We start from the raw sequence: 15,876 nt of genomic DNA on the forward strand, positions 1-15,876 counted from the left end.
CTCCAGGGCTGGTGCTCTACTCACTGCGCAACCTAGCTGCCCCAGGTATAAGTCTTTAAAGAGGAGCTGAAGGAAAGAGCTACAGGAAATGAATGATGGTCAAGTTCAGTCACTGCATTGTGCAGAATGGGATTAATGACATGTCCTGAGTCTCGGCTGGTCACAGTGTCAGAGGTGACACTTGAATCCAGGCCTTTCTACTACACCATGTTGTTTTCTTATAATATCCTTTGGGCAAGATCAAACAGTCTCCACTAATCAGTTCTACAGCCTTTATTGCTTCCCTGAAAAGAGGGTTGGAAAATGTAGCTAAAGTTAACTGAGGCTCTGGCCTGCCCGGATTTCACCAGAGCTATGTCGAGTACTCAGGAAGACTGTGTAAGTGACAAGGGTCCTTACCCGCAAAGAGCTTACAGTAGAAAGTGTTCAAAAGCCATTTTCCCCCTTAGTTCAAAATAATTTAATTTTTTCAGTCTATAGTGTTCACTGTTACATTGGCCATGGAAATTATTTTGTGTTTATTCTGTACATATTTACTCTCTATATACCTATGTTCATGTTATTTTTGCCCAGTCAATAAGCTCCTTGAGGGTAGGAACTGTTTCATTGTTATTTTTAATTCCCCACTACCTAACACAATATCTTGTATATAGAAGGTTTTAAATAAATGCTTTGTAAGTCAATGAATGACCATACAATATAATCCTTTGGAAGAGATATTACCAAACCAATCTGAATTTTGTTGAAATTCCTCTTGGAAGAAAAGAAGAACAAAATGTTTCACCTTCTGTACTTACTAGTTTGAAGTCATTAATCTGAATAAACCATTCAATCAATAAGTACTTCTTAAGTGCTTGCAATGTTTTCAACTCTTTACTAGGTTTGAGGGAGATCTAAGACCATCTGACAAAATTGCTGGCCTTCAAAAGCTTATAATTCTTCTGAGGAAGATGAGACCAATGCACACATGCCCAAAACGATTTACGAACAATGAGGTGATCAGAAATGTTTCCAAAGCAATTTAAATATCTAAAATATGGAAGAAACACTGGCTGTGTCCCCAAATTGTCAAATTACATTAACGAAAAGCAAGAGAAAGGGAAATGAAGAAATCCTTTGGTATCATTCATTCCTCTGAAAATAAGAGCACAAAAATATTGGGGGGAAATAACAACATTTGGTTTAAAAGACACTCTACAATGCAGGAAATATACATGAAACTCAGAGTCCACGTATACATCTAAACAAAAAATAACAATACTTTCAAAGGATGTTTCATAACAGGCTGACAATTGTTCCTTACCTCACTGTCTAAAAAACCAGCCAGAAGCTTCAGGATGTTCTTAGGGGAGGTAGTCTCTTCTTCCACAGCTTTTATTTTTAGCTCATGGACAGGATCACCGCCTTCAGTTATCTCTGCTTCTCCACTCTCAAGGTCCTTGACTTTTTTGGATTGAAATGGCTCAGTCCCAAACAACAACAGCTGGTCAAAAACTGCCTTGAGAGCACTTAATTTTATTGTGACATCACCCATTTGCAAAACCTAAGTCGAAGCAAAGGAAGAAGAATGTACTTCTGTCAAATAACTCTGATGATGTTTTAATTTTCACTTCAACAGAAGAAGTCTATTGGGGTATCTCAAAATACAAAATGGATGCATCCTGAAAATTCAATTCAAACAAATGCTGTCTAAGCAATTGTATGCATACAATATACCAGGTGATGAGATTTTTTTAAACCACATCTGCAGTTTCATCCACATAGGGAACTCAAGGTGAGGAGAAACCTGGCAGGAGGGTTGGCCAGGTTGGGGCTAGTAGTAATGGAGCACACAAGCATAAAAATAATTATGATACAACAGAGGGTGCAAAGACAAGATGAAAATAATGTGCTCTAGGAAAACTTGAGGAGAGGGAGATAACTGGAGGGAAAGGAGACACAGAGAAAGGAGGAGAATTAGTGAAGTCTTCACAGAGCAGGTGGCATCCAAGAGGCTTCGAAGAAACAGAAGGCTTTGACAAGCAGAGATAAGCAGACACTCCAGGGAAAGGAAATGGACTGTACTAAAGAATGGAATTAATAAATAGGAGAACATCATCAGGGAATAACTACAACTTCAGTTTGGCTGGACTATAGAGTATCTGAAAGCAATGAATATAAAATCAAGCTGAAAAGTGTAAGGTGGAACCAAATTATAGAAAGTCTTAAATATGCCAAGCTAAGGAGTTTGCATTAAATAATATGTACTGAAAGTTTCTGAGTAGGGAATTAATATGGTTAGCTCTGAGCATTAAAGATAATCATAAAAGAACTGTGGCAGTTGTGTAAAGGATGGATTGAAGAGGAGAGAGATAATAGTCGGGAGACTATAACAGTTAAAAAGTGAAGATTATATGATCCAGGGTGCAAGCAGCTGGAGCAGAGAAATAAGAGACAAAAGTTATTTTGGAGGTAGAATCAACAGTACCTGGCAAATGACTGGGTAGGGTACTGAGGGATGAGGAAGAATGAAACCTCATGATATCATGAATCAGAGCATTAGATGATTGATAGGATAGCATTATGATTGATATATTTCAAGAAGCTAAAAGAGAGGTAAACTTAGGGGAAAAGAAGCCCAATTCCCTTTTAAACATGCTGAGTTTGAGGAGTTGGTAGGGCACAGAGGCAGAGATATCCAATAATCAGGACAGAATCAGAGAAGAAAGGGACTTCTCAGCCACTATCTATGAGAACCTCAACATAATATTCTCTATGACATCCTGAAGGAGTGGTTACCCAGCTTGAAAAATGCAAGTGAAGGAAGCCTTCTATCTCTTAAGGCAATCTATTCAACTTCTTCATATTTCTAATAACTAGGAAACTTTCATTACAACAAATCTAAATCAGTCTCTATGTCTTCTACTCACTACTTGAGGGCTTGGCCCTCTGAGGCCAAGCAGAAAAAGTCTAGTCCTTCTTCTATATGACAGTCCTCCAAATATTTAAAGATAGCAAACATTCCATGTCCACCTATGTCTCCTCTTCCAGGACAAACATATGAAATTTCTTCTGGTGCACTTTGTAATAGTATGAGAAGAAAAAAGAGATAAGTCTGTCATGTACTGAAAGCAAAGGATCAGAGGACAACAGCCAAGTACCATACTACTACCCAGAGAATATTAATAGACTTAGGGAAGCAGGACATAAGAGTGTTGGGTAGAACCTCTGTGGAAGATTTATGGAATTTATGAAGTCAAGAAATGCACAGGATGAGAAAAGTCAGGAATACCCATATCAATGACATCACGGATCCAGTGGATTATTGAAGTACTGTAGATGACTATCTATCAGGAACACAAGAAGTATTAACAGAAAAAATAAAGCTACCTGTTAAGAGCCACTGACAATAAAAACTAAGAAAAAGCATTTATAAAATCACCAAAAAACAAAATAGGACACCACAGCTCACTTTACATGAATCTGATTTGTGCAGATCTTTAAGAACATACATCCTGAGTGTAACTTTCTGAAGGCAAGAACTGTAAAAGATCAACCATATCCTAGTGCTTATAATCGTGATAATATATCTAGCTCTAAATTCCAAAAACAGTGCAACTTCAATAACTGGACTTCTTTAACTCCCCTCATTCCTACTTGGCCAGCAACTGTTCTAGATAATGGAAACAGCATCAAAGTGAAACAATAATCATCTAACAAAAGTGGACATAGATTTGTGAAATCAATTCTGGTTACCACAATCTGAGAAAGACAGTGGGTCTGGTTATAAAACCTAAATGAAGCACAGATTTCCTCATTCTAATGAAAGCCCTGAAAGTATCGGAGGGGGTGGCGGGGCACGCAGGGAAGGCAAGAGCTTCACGTGAACAGAAACCAAACTAAAGAATATCTACTTAGCATGATTATGATAGATATACATTTCCATCCCAAAAGAGCAGAAATGAAATCCTACCAAAAATTAAATTTTACCTGCAATAACAGTGCAAAATGTTCACTGGCAGAATCTTGGTTCTGCAGACCACAACAACCTAAGCATAAAACAGCCATATTTCTCACTTCGGGATAAATACTTGTTATTCCAGGAAGAATCTAAAACAAAGCATTAGAAATTAAAACAACTGAGATGAATATAATGAAACTTCAGCATATAATAATCACTTGAAAACATGTATAAGATTATAATTCAATATAAACTCATTAACGCACTAAAACAATAATGAAACTGACCTAAATTGGCTCCTTTATAAAATAATATTTTCCTTTAGGTGCTATTATACTGAGCAGTCCATAGGCTTCACCAGATTGCCAAAAGGGTCCACGATACAAGAAAGGTTAAGACCCCTGTTTTATAGATGCGATCATTTCATAAATAGGTAACAAACCCCCTTTGAATGGGACTGAAGATTAAACCAATTAATATACTCCAATCCGTGACAAAGTTCTTTTGCACTGTCATCCCTGATCTGTTTTAACATCTTCAGCTCTTACTATGCAAGACTAAATATATTTCACATTCATTTCTAAATTAAAAGACATTCCCCTCCCCCAAATCACTGGTTTTCATAGCTAACATTTTGCAAAGGACACATTTTACAAACATAAAAATATTAACATCTTCCATATTTTTCAATACTAAATAATATACTGCTTGAAAAGGGGTGAAGAGGAAGGGAGAACACTAAAATAAAGCTTTAGGAGCCAGTGCTAACTTACCGAAGAGTCAATAATAACATTCATGGTTACACTTATGCCTGTGGAAATAGAGATCTGTTTCAGAAGTTCATAGAATAAAATTAGACATTTCTGTAATGTTTCAGGATCATTCTGAAACGAAAGAAAATAAAAATATTCAGAATAAGTGGGAATGTTTCATCGTGTATACAAGGTCATAAAGCTCTAGCCATAGAGCTCAAACTGAAGTACTAATTTCTATGCTAACAACCAATGAATTTCCAATGACATTTTCAAAGTGGCAACAACACTTTAGAAACTGAAAAACTCTAGATTTCAAAATCTGTTTTTGCCCTACTAATAATCAGTTTTCTAATATATTTTTAAAAGTAGTTGAAACAATTGTAATCTATCTTTCTACAGCCCTTGACTGAATGTAATTTTTACTGTATTATGATCTGAAAAGGATCCATTTAATATTTTTGCTTTTCTGCACTTGGTTGTGAGATTTTTATGCCCAAATACATGGTCAATTTTTGTGTAAGTGCCATGTACCAGTGTAAAAAAGTTCATTTCTTTCTATTCCCATTCAAGTTTCTCCAGAAGTCTATCATATCTAACTTTTCTAAAATTCCATTCAACTCTTTAACTTTTTTCTTGTTTATTTTTTGGTTAAATTTACCTAGTGCTAAGAGGAAAAAATTAAGGTCCCCCCCACTAGTATAGTTTTAATGTCAATTTCTTTCTGTAACTCAATTAACTTCTCCTTCAAAAATTTAGATGCTATACTACTTGGGTGCATATATTTTTAGAACTCTTATTGCTTCATTGTCTATGGTATCTTTTAACAAGATATAGCTTCCTTCCTTATCTCTTTTAATTAGCTTTATTTTTGTTTTTGCTTTGTCTTGGATCATGATTGCTACATGCTTAAGAGATTCTGCTCCAGCCCCTTACCCTTACTCTGTGTATATCTTTGTGCTTCAAATGTGTTTCTTGTAAACATCATATTGTAGGATTCTAGTTTTTGATCCACTATGCTATCCACTTCCATTTTATGGGTAAGCACAACTCACTCACATTTATAGTTACAATAACTAATTGTTATCCTATTTTCCCTTGTTTTTCCTCCCTCTTTCCCTCCCTTTACCTTGTCCCTCCTCACAAGTGTTATTTTTTCTAACAACCACCTCCTCCAATTTGCACTCTCTTCTATCAGTCCCCACCCCCAACCCCACACACCCAACACACACACTTCTTATTTCCCTACTGGAAGAGAGATTTCTATATCCAACTGGGTGTTTAGGTTACTCCCTCTTTGAGCTAATTCTGATGAGATAAGGTTCAAGCTATTTGAAAAAAAATTGCTGGGAAATTAGAAAAGAGTATAGCAGAAACTAGGTATAGACCAGTATCTCACACCGTATACCTGCGCCCGGACTCCACTCCTACCTCTGTGCACCAGACCTTTCCTGTAGACCTTCTAAGTTGTCTTAAGCCGGAAATTGTTTCCCTTTGTCCTTTTGTGGGTTCTGCTGCTCCAAAACTCATTTTGAGTCACTACTGTAAAGTTTTTAGAGGAGCTTGGGAGATAGCTCGAGCAAGTCTCTGCCTTTTCTCCACCATCTTGGCTCTGTACTCCCGGTGGTGGAGGTTGGGTGGGGATGGGAGCCAGGGATGTAACATTGAACCTCATTCACATCCAAACTGATTTAAAGAGGGAAAATATATGCAGACGCTAAATTGGTAATAGAAATCTATCTCACTCAAGGAATTAGGAGGGGAAGGGGATAAAAGAAAGGTAGGATATTAAAAGATAAATGGCAGCAGAGGAACAGGATAAAAAGAGAAAGAGAATAAAAAGGAGAAAATGGTGGAGGGAAATGCACAGTTAGTGACCATAACTGAACATGAACAGGATAAATTTACCCATAAAATAGAAGTAGATAGTAGAATGGATTAGAAACCAGAATCCAACAATATGCTGTCTACAAGAAACACACTTGAAATAGAGAGACATAAGCAGAGATAAAATAAGATTCTAGAGTAGAATCTATTATACTTCAGCTAAAGTTAAAAAAGGGCAGGGATAGAAATCACGATCTCAGACAAAAGAAAAACAAAAATAGATCTAGTTAAGAGGGATAAAGCAGGGAAACTACATCTTCCTAAAATGAACCATAGAAAAATGAAATAATATCAATACTAAACATATATGCACCAAATAGTATAACATTAAAACTCCCAAAAGAAAAGTTAAATGAATTACAGGAAGAAATAGAGAATCAAACTATACTGGTGGGGAAGCTCAAACTTCTCTGTCAGACCTCGATAAAATAAATAAGAAAGAAGGCAAGGAGATGAATAGAATCTTAGAAAAGCTAGATATGATAGACTTCCGCAGAAAACTGAATGGAAATACAAAGGAGTTTCTCAGCTGTACATGGCCTTTTCACAAAAACTAACCATGTAGTAGGGCATAAAAACCTTACAACTATATGCAGAAAAGCAAAAATGTTAAATGCACACCTTTCAAACCAAAATGCAATAAAAATTACATTTAATAAAGGGCCATAGAAGCATAGATTAGAGGTTAATTGGAAACTAAATAATCTAATCCTAAAAAAAGAGTGGGTCAAAGAGCAAACAATCAACAATTTAATTAATTGAGAATGACGACAATGAGACAACATTCTAAAATTTGTGAGATACAGCCAAAACAGTACTTAGGGGAAAATGTATATCTCTTAGTGTATACGTCAGTAAAAGTGAGAAAGAGAAGATCAATGAATTAATTGGGTATGCAACTAAAAAAAAATAAGAACAAATTAAAAACCCACAATGAAACACCAAAATAGAAATCCTGAAAATCAAACGATTAATAAAATTCAAAATGAAAAAAAAAAACTCACTGAACTAATAAATAAACCTAGGAGTTAATATTACAGAAAAAAACAATAAAACAGATAAACCATTGGTTAGTTTGATTTAAAAAAAAAACAAGTTACTAGTATCAAAAATGAAAACGGTGAATGCCCCACCAATGAAGATGAAATTAAAGCAATAACTAGGAGTTATTTTGATCAATTACGTACCAGTAAAAATGACAATCTATGTGAAATGAGTGAATATTTACAAAAATATAAACGTTCCACATTAACAGAAGAGAAAACAGATACTTAAATAACCTTATCTTAGAAAAAGAAAATATCCCTAGGACCAAACAGATTTGCAAGTGAATTTTACCAAACATTTAAGGAACGATTAATCCCAGTACTATATAAACTATTTGAAAAAAAAATAAGTAAAGGAGTCCTATCAAATTCCTTTTATGACACAAATATGATACCTAAACCAAGGAAAGCAAAAACAGGGGAAGAAAACTATTGACCAATTTTTTTACTGAATATCAATGCAAAATTTTAAATAAAATACTAGCAAGGAGATTACAGAAATATATCACAAAGATCATACATTATGAATAGTTGGGACTTATAATAGGAATGCAGGGTTGGTTCAATATTAGGAAAACTATCAGTATAAATGACTATTAATGACAACAAAAATCACATTTATATCAATAGATGCATAAAAATCCTCTAACAAAATACAACTCCCAATCCTATTAAAAACACTAGAAAGCATAGGAATCTGTGGAGCCTTTCCTACAATGAAAAATAATATCAATCTAAAACAAAAACAAGCATTATCTGTAATGGAGATAAGCTTGAAACATTCCCAGTAAGATCCGGGGTGAAGCAAGGATGGCCATTATCACCACTATCATCCGATATTATGCTAGAAATGCTATCTATAGCAATAAGACACGAAAAAGAAATTGAAGGAATAAAAATAGCCAATGGGGAAACAAAACTATCACTCTTTGCAGGTGATATGATGGTATACTTGGAGAATCTTAGAGAATCTACAAAAAACCCCAGCTGAAACAGTTAGCAACTTCAGCAAAGCTGCAGGATATAAAATAGGCCAATATAAATCATTAGCATTTCAATATGTTACCAAGAAAATCCAGCAGGAAAAGAGAAAGAAATTCCATTTAAAATAACAACAGAAAATATAAAATACTTGGGAGTCTATCTGCCAAGACAAACCCAGAGACTATACTTACACAATTACAAAAAACTTTTCCACAAATAAAGACAGATCTAAACAATTGGAGAAATAATAATTGATCATGGGGAGGCAGTGCCAACATAATAAAAATGACAATTCTACCTAAGTTAATTTACTCATTCAGTGCCATATCAAACTACCAAAGAATTATTTTATAGAGTCAAAAAATAGTAATAAAATTCATCTGGAAGAAAAAAAAATCAAGAATATCAAGAGAATCGATGAAAAAAAATCATGAAGGAAGACAGTCCAGCAGTTCCAGATTTCAAACTATATTACAAAGCAGTAATCATCAAAACAATCTGGTATTGCCTAAGAAATAGAGTTGTGGATCAGTGGAATAGAGCAGGTATATAATACATAGTAGTAAATGATACTTGATAAACCCAAAGATGGGGGTAAGAGCTCAACGTCTGACAAAAAATTGCCAGGAAAAACAAGAAAGCTGTTAGGCAGAAACTAGGCACAGATCAATATCTCATACTGTAAGCCAAGATAGCATCAAAATGGATAAATGATTTGTACATAAAAGATAATATAAGTAAATTAGAAAAGCATGGAAAAACATACCAGTCAGATTTATAGATAAAAGAAGAGCTTATGATCAAACGAGAGACAGAGAGGATTATGGAAAGTAAAATAGATAATTTTGATTATATTAAATGAAAGGGGTTTCCACAAACAAAACTAATACAACAAAATTAGAAGGAAAACAGGAAACTGGGGGAAATGTTTACAGGAAGTTTCTCTGACAAAGGCCTCATTTTCATTTCTTAAATATTAAGGAGCTCAGTCAAATTTATAGAGTCATTCCCCAGCTGATAAATGGTTAAAAGATCTGAACATGAAGTTTTCAGAAAAAATCAAAGCTATCAATAGTCACATGAAAAAAATGTTCTAAATCACTACAAATTAGGAAATGAAAATTAAAATGACCCTGACATAACCATCTCACACCTATCAGATTGGCTAACATGACAGAAAAGGAAAATGACAAATTCGAGAAGAGATGTAGAAAAATCAGGACACTAAAGTACTGTTGGTAAGATTTGTGAATTACTCCACCCATTCCAGAGAATAATGTGTAACTACACAAAAATGGCTATAAAATTGTGCGTACCCTTTGACCTATCAATACCACTACTAGGTCTGTATCCCAAAAAGATCATGGAAAAGGGAAAAGAACCTATTTATACAAAGATATTTATAGCAGTTCTTTTTATGGTGGCAAAGAATTGGAAATCAAGAGTGTCCATCAATTAGGAAATGGCTGGACAAGTTGTGATATATGATTGAGATAGAATACTACTATGTTATAATGACAAGGAGGATGGTTTGAGAAAAACCTGGGAAGACATATGAAGTGATACAAAGTGAAGTGAACAGAACCAGGAAAACACTGTACACAGTAACAGCAATATTTTAAGGATGATCTATTGTGAAAGACTTAGCTACTGTGATCAAGACAATGTTCCAAAGGATCCATGGTGAAAAATGCTATCCACCTCCAAAGAGAGAATTAAAGGAACTCTGACTATAGATTGAAGCATACTTTTTAACTTTCTTTATTTTTATTGTTTTATTTTGTGCTTTTTTGGCTAATGTGGACATATGTTTTATGTTATTTCACATACTTTACATACTTCAATATTGAATTGCTTGCCTTCTCAAGGAAGGGGGAGGGATAGCAGAGAGGAAGAGAATTTGGAACTCAAATTTTTTTAAATGATTGTTAACATTTTTAAACTTAATTGGGAAACACTTAAATAAAAATTAAATAAAAAATAAAAGTAGTTGAACCCAAAAATCAAAGCTGAAATTAGAAAAAATAATTGCCCCTCTTTTAATATCATAAATAAGTGGAGTATGCACTGAATAGCTAGTTAAAGCACTTCATAAACAAACAAACAAAAAACCCCAAAAGATACTTATAGCACTGTTATCCTATGAACACCATTTATATTGAATTGGCAAAATGGACATGAACTGTCACGAATATGACTGTCATAGCTAAACTACAATTAAACAGAAAAGAAGATTCTGCTCGTGAGAGGGCAGATGCCAGTCTTTTCCCAATTATAACCGGCACTTGATGGCATTTTAAAATTACACCTTTGTCAGCAAGAACTCTGAAAATCATGTTTTAAGTGTGTCATACACCGACATCTTGAGACTTTTTGAATCTGAAGAAAATTAAGATCAATGAAATTCTGTGAAAATCAAATTCCAGACCATTCATTAAATGATGAAGTACTCATTTAAAATTTAGTTTTAAAACAAATATCATTTAAACAATTCAAGGATAGTAACTTCGTCTAGAATTTACAAAAATATTCTTAAGCATTTCCAAGTGTTTGGTACAATAACAGACTTTCAAAACAACGTTACTAAGATACTAAAAGATCCTTGGGCACCTCTGGAATCAGAGAGAGAATAAATTTTATTAATTAGTTTTTAGTGTTAAATGGCATGAAGAAACCAGTATAGAATCTTCTTTAAAGTCCTTTGTTCAAAGATGCTTAACACTTTCAGAAGGCAAGAAGACAGATCCTTTAAGAAATAGTTTTTAAAAATATTAACAGACAGCTAAGATTGTTAAAGGATAATCTAGCTATTTTATGCAACATTACTTTTGCACTAAAGACGAGCTGATGTGAAGACTTCATTAGCTAGAGGGAATGATATTAGAAGCTTCACTGCCATAATAACCTACACCTGAGCTGAAAAAAGAATGACCAGATCTTTTTTGCAAAGGGAGAAGGGGGCAGGAAATTAGAGTGCCCTCCCCCCCCAGTCAGGGCCCTCATTCTATTACGGAAAAAAGGGAAGACATTAATGAGAAGGCAAAGGAAGTAGAAAGACTTCAGGTCATTATGATTAGCAGGATACATAAATGCATAACATACTAGCTAATGAGGATGAGCAGCTGAATAAAGGCTTCCCAACTCTGGACCAGGGAAGCAAGCCAGAATGGCAGGTCTTATGGTCAAGCTACAGTGCTGCTGAAACCAAAGCACAATCTGCAAGGTTTCTGGCTTTGATAAAGGAAAATGAAGGTTTACTCCGGTGATTAACAGTAGCTGACACTTAATATGAGAAATACTTCCAATCTGTACCTTTTCTGTGTGAACCTCCTTCATCTCAAGTTGTTCTGTTTCTTTTATTAGGTCCATTTTGGTATCTTCTAGTTCTTTTATTTCCTCTTTGAACAGGGATGCATGATTAAAATCCTGAAGAGTAAGGCATTCCTCCTAAGCTTCCTTGGCTTCAATAAGCTTTACTTTTACTTCAGCCAGCTACATAAAGATTTGAAAAAGTAACTTTATTAAATTTGTTATTAAAACTTGTAGTAAAGTGACATTTGTAGGCTTAACATATCAAACAATTCAATGACAAAAATCTAGAACAATGACATCAAGCAGAAAGACATCAATTTTTGAAAAAAAATGTATGGATCCATTTTTAAAGACACAATTTGACCAAGATTTTGATGCTCTTAGAGTATAGTTATTTAATCAATAAATGTGAATTTTTAAAGTATGCTATAACTTTCTTGATCTTCCCTCGAGGCACAGTGCTCTGACCATGGTTAGAAGAAAAGTCAAAAGTTAAAGCACGCACTAGCCGTGACCATTTATTATATTCAGTTAGGAAGGGCCTTACTTTGAGTTCTTTTTTTTTTCTTGCTTCAGCAGAATCTTCAGTAGCATCAGCAGTGACTATGGGCTCCCGGATCTCCTAAATAATTTCTGCAACCTGATGAGGACAAAGAAATCGTGGTTATTTTCTCCCAAGTATCTCCTATTTTCTCCAAATTTTCTATTGTTTTCCCCAATATTCTCTCCTTGAGTCTCTTCCCTCCTCCCTCTCCCTTGATGTCGTCACTGACTCTCAATAGCTTCAATGATTACCTCTATGCAAATTACTTCAAAATTTATAATACCATTCCCAACTTTTCCCCAGAGCCCTAGCCCTGAACTTTGAACTACCTACTGAGTATCACACTTGGAGGTACCATGAACGCCTACAAGTCAGTACTGTATATTCAAAACCTATTCCTCCCTTTGATTTATTTTTGTTGATGATACCACCATTCTCCAAGTCACCTGGGCTAGTAAACTGAGAGTTGTTTTTGATTCTTCCCCATTCTGTACATCCACTTACTAGTCAAGTTCTACTGACTGTACAGTAGCAGTGAATCTCCCATCTGTTCCTTCCTTTCCGCTTTTATCACAAACAGGCTAGTTTAGTCCATATTCTATTTCATCTAGATTGTTGTATTATATTCAAACTAGCCTTCCAGGTTCTCATCTAACTCCTCCTTTAAAACACCCTACATGTTACGAGTAGTTTCCCTAAAACATTACTGCGTTCATATTACTTCTCTACATTAAAAAAATAATAACTATTTAGTAAACACTCATCATTGCTAGGCCTTCTATTCACTAGATCCTCCTTGCCTAAGAAATGAAGTGCAAACTCCTGCCTGACATCCAGAACTTTCCACCAGCTCAATCCAACTTCCCTTTACCGCTTTACCTCAGACTATTTGCTTTGCTTGGGCTATGTTCCAGCTAAACTCTACTACTCACTCTGCCCCATTTTTACCCTGCTCCCTCCTGCTTCCAGGCCTTGTCACACTTTCTCTAATGCCTATGGTGGCTGTGGAAAGAAGCTTAAAGACACAAGGGAAAAGAAAAGGTATCTGTTAAAAGTCAAAAGATGTGAAAATAGTATTACCCTGTTATATTTTACAAAATGGTCTGAACATTTTCCAGAAAGTAAGAAAACAGTCTTTTGAACTGAGAAATCATATTTGTTTACATATTGTGAAGAAAAATCAAATGAGATTATTTTCTATGTGAAAATATTTTCTATTACTCTCTACCATTCTTCATGATTAATCCTAAATATGTTTTCATGAAGCAAAAACAATGTAGTTAGATTTAGAGCTATCATATTATGAATGGTCATTTGGAAAGTATGGTTGAAAATGCCCAGATCTGTTTAATAAAAATTAATGAGGCCATGCTTATTAAACTAAAAGATGAAATTCAAAATGCAAAAATCTATGCAATCCTGGCTCTTGCTAAGACTTCAGGATGCCAAGGAAGATTGTCCTGTAGTAAATGGTATGCGTGGTAATATAATTCATTTCCAATTTCAGTGGGCTTATTTAATTCTCAGTAGTTGGTCTTTTAGAGATAATACACATTATATATACCTTTAAAATCAAAATTTTCTGTAATTCGTGTAAAGTGTATGAAAAGGCAGGAAGAGAAATGTTTGCTTCCCAAGTAACAATACTATGAAGACATTTGAGAGTTCTTTGGGGACACTCTCAAATTTCTTTAAAAATTAATTTTAAAATAGATCTTTGAAGCATCCATATACCTGTTTTGAAATGGATGGCTTATTGGTATATTTGGATTTCTTTCATCTGAGTTAGCAAGATTTTATCTACTTGGTTATAGCACTTCTAACACCTTCAGGATGATTTTTTCCCCCCAGAGATCCTAGGTTTGAATCCCTGTTCTGCCATTTATTACCAGTTTATCTACTGGGAAAGGACCAGATAACCTAAGTCTATGATACACTGATACACGCAATTTCTTTCTGCTTAAGTCCCCCACCTGATGAAAGCATTCTCTCCATCCTCAAATTTCTTATGGTGCTATGCCTAAACGTCCCTTTTGCTTTTATCAAAGTATCACTTGTGACGTCTTTGCACTTTGCATTGTATTTATTTCTGTTGGCCTAGTGCCTATCCCATTACAATGTATACACTAATTGCTTAATAAAGATTTGTTTCATTCAAGAATAGAAAGTTACTGCACAAACAGTCCTATCTAGACTCCACAGAAAAATAACAAAAACATCTGAAAAAAACACTGCTATTGAAAACTATACTAAATATTTTTAGATCACTAGCCTAGGGGGCGCAAAATAGAGAAAAAGTTAATCCAATAGAATGTCTCAAAAATTCTTTGAAGAAAAGACTACACACACACACACACACACACACACACACACAAACACACACACACACAGACACATATATGTAGAAAGAATTTGAAAAGGGCTTATTGCTTTTCATAGTCAATGCTTGAAAAATGTAAGTCATTAGTGCCATAGATTTAAAGCTAAATTTTGCTTTTTTTCTACATAATCTTCTTGTCCTTTATGTTATCCAAACTTATCTCCTGTTAAATGCATGAAAAATGGAGAAGAGAATGTCTTTTCATATTGTCTTGCAAAACAGGATATAAGCACAAGAAGTAAAAGCAGTGACTCTATTAAATCTTTTTCAGTCACTCAGTCAATCAACCAGTAAATATTTATTAAGCACTTAACGTTCCAGGCACTGGGAATATCAGAGGCAAAAGAGAGTCCATGTCCTCAAGGAGCCTAAAACCCAAAGGTGGAACAACATACATACATACATATACATATACATATACATATACATATGCATATACATATATATTATATATATCAAGAGATGTACAGGATATATATGAAATAATAAAAGAGGTAAGGCATTGGAATTAAGAGGGGTTGGGGAAGGCTTCCTGCAGAAGGTGGGATTTTAGTCGGGACTTAAAGGAAGCCAGAGAAGTCAGTAGCTGGAGCAGAGAAGGGAGAGCATGGGAGATAGCCGGAGAAATTGCCAGGAGCTAAAAAAGAAACAGCTGAGCAACCTCACCTTGAAGAGCCCATAGATTAGAGAGACCACTTGCCACTTGCTACCAAAACTGCACCAATTCAAAATGTTTTGACAGATATAGACTAAAAGTGATTGTGGAGCTGGGACTTCACTAGGAACTACGGAGCAATAAAAAAAAAAAAAGAAAGAAATTAAGATAGGCACTGTCATCAAGATACTCACAATCTGGCACCTAGGTGGCGCAGTGAGTAGAGCACCAGCCCTGGAGTCAGGAGGACCTGAGTTCAAATCCAGCCTCAGACACGTGACATTAGCTGTGTGACCTTGGGCAAGTCAATTAACCCAAATTGTCCTGCATTCTCCCCTCCAAAAAAAAAGATACTTGTAATCTGGCTGAAGAGACA

The 15,876-nt window shown here is 35.0% G+C and overlaps 1 pseudogene; it reads right to left on the reverse strand.

Moving 5' to 3' along the window:
- Positions 1-15,876, reverse strand: part of LOC118833220 — a 673,388-nt pseudogene that overhangs the window by 637,472 nt on the left and 20,040 nt on the right.

Source organism: Trichosurus vulpecula (genome assembly GCF_011100635.1).
Source record: "Trichosurus vulpecula isolate mTriVul1 chromosome X unlocalized genomic scaffold, mTriVul1.pri SUPER_X_unloc_4, whole genome shotgun sequence".
Taxonomy (NCBI): domain Eukaryota; kingdom Metazoa; phylum Chordata; class Mammalia; order Diprotodontia; family Phalangeridae; genus Trichosurus; species Trichosurus vulpecula.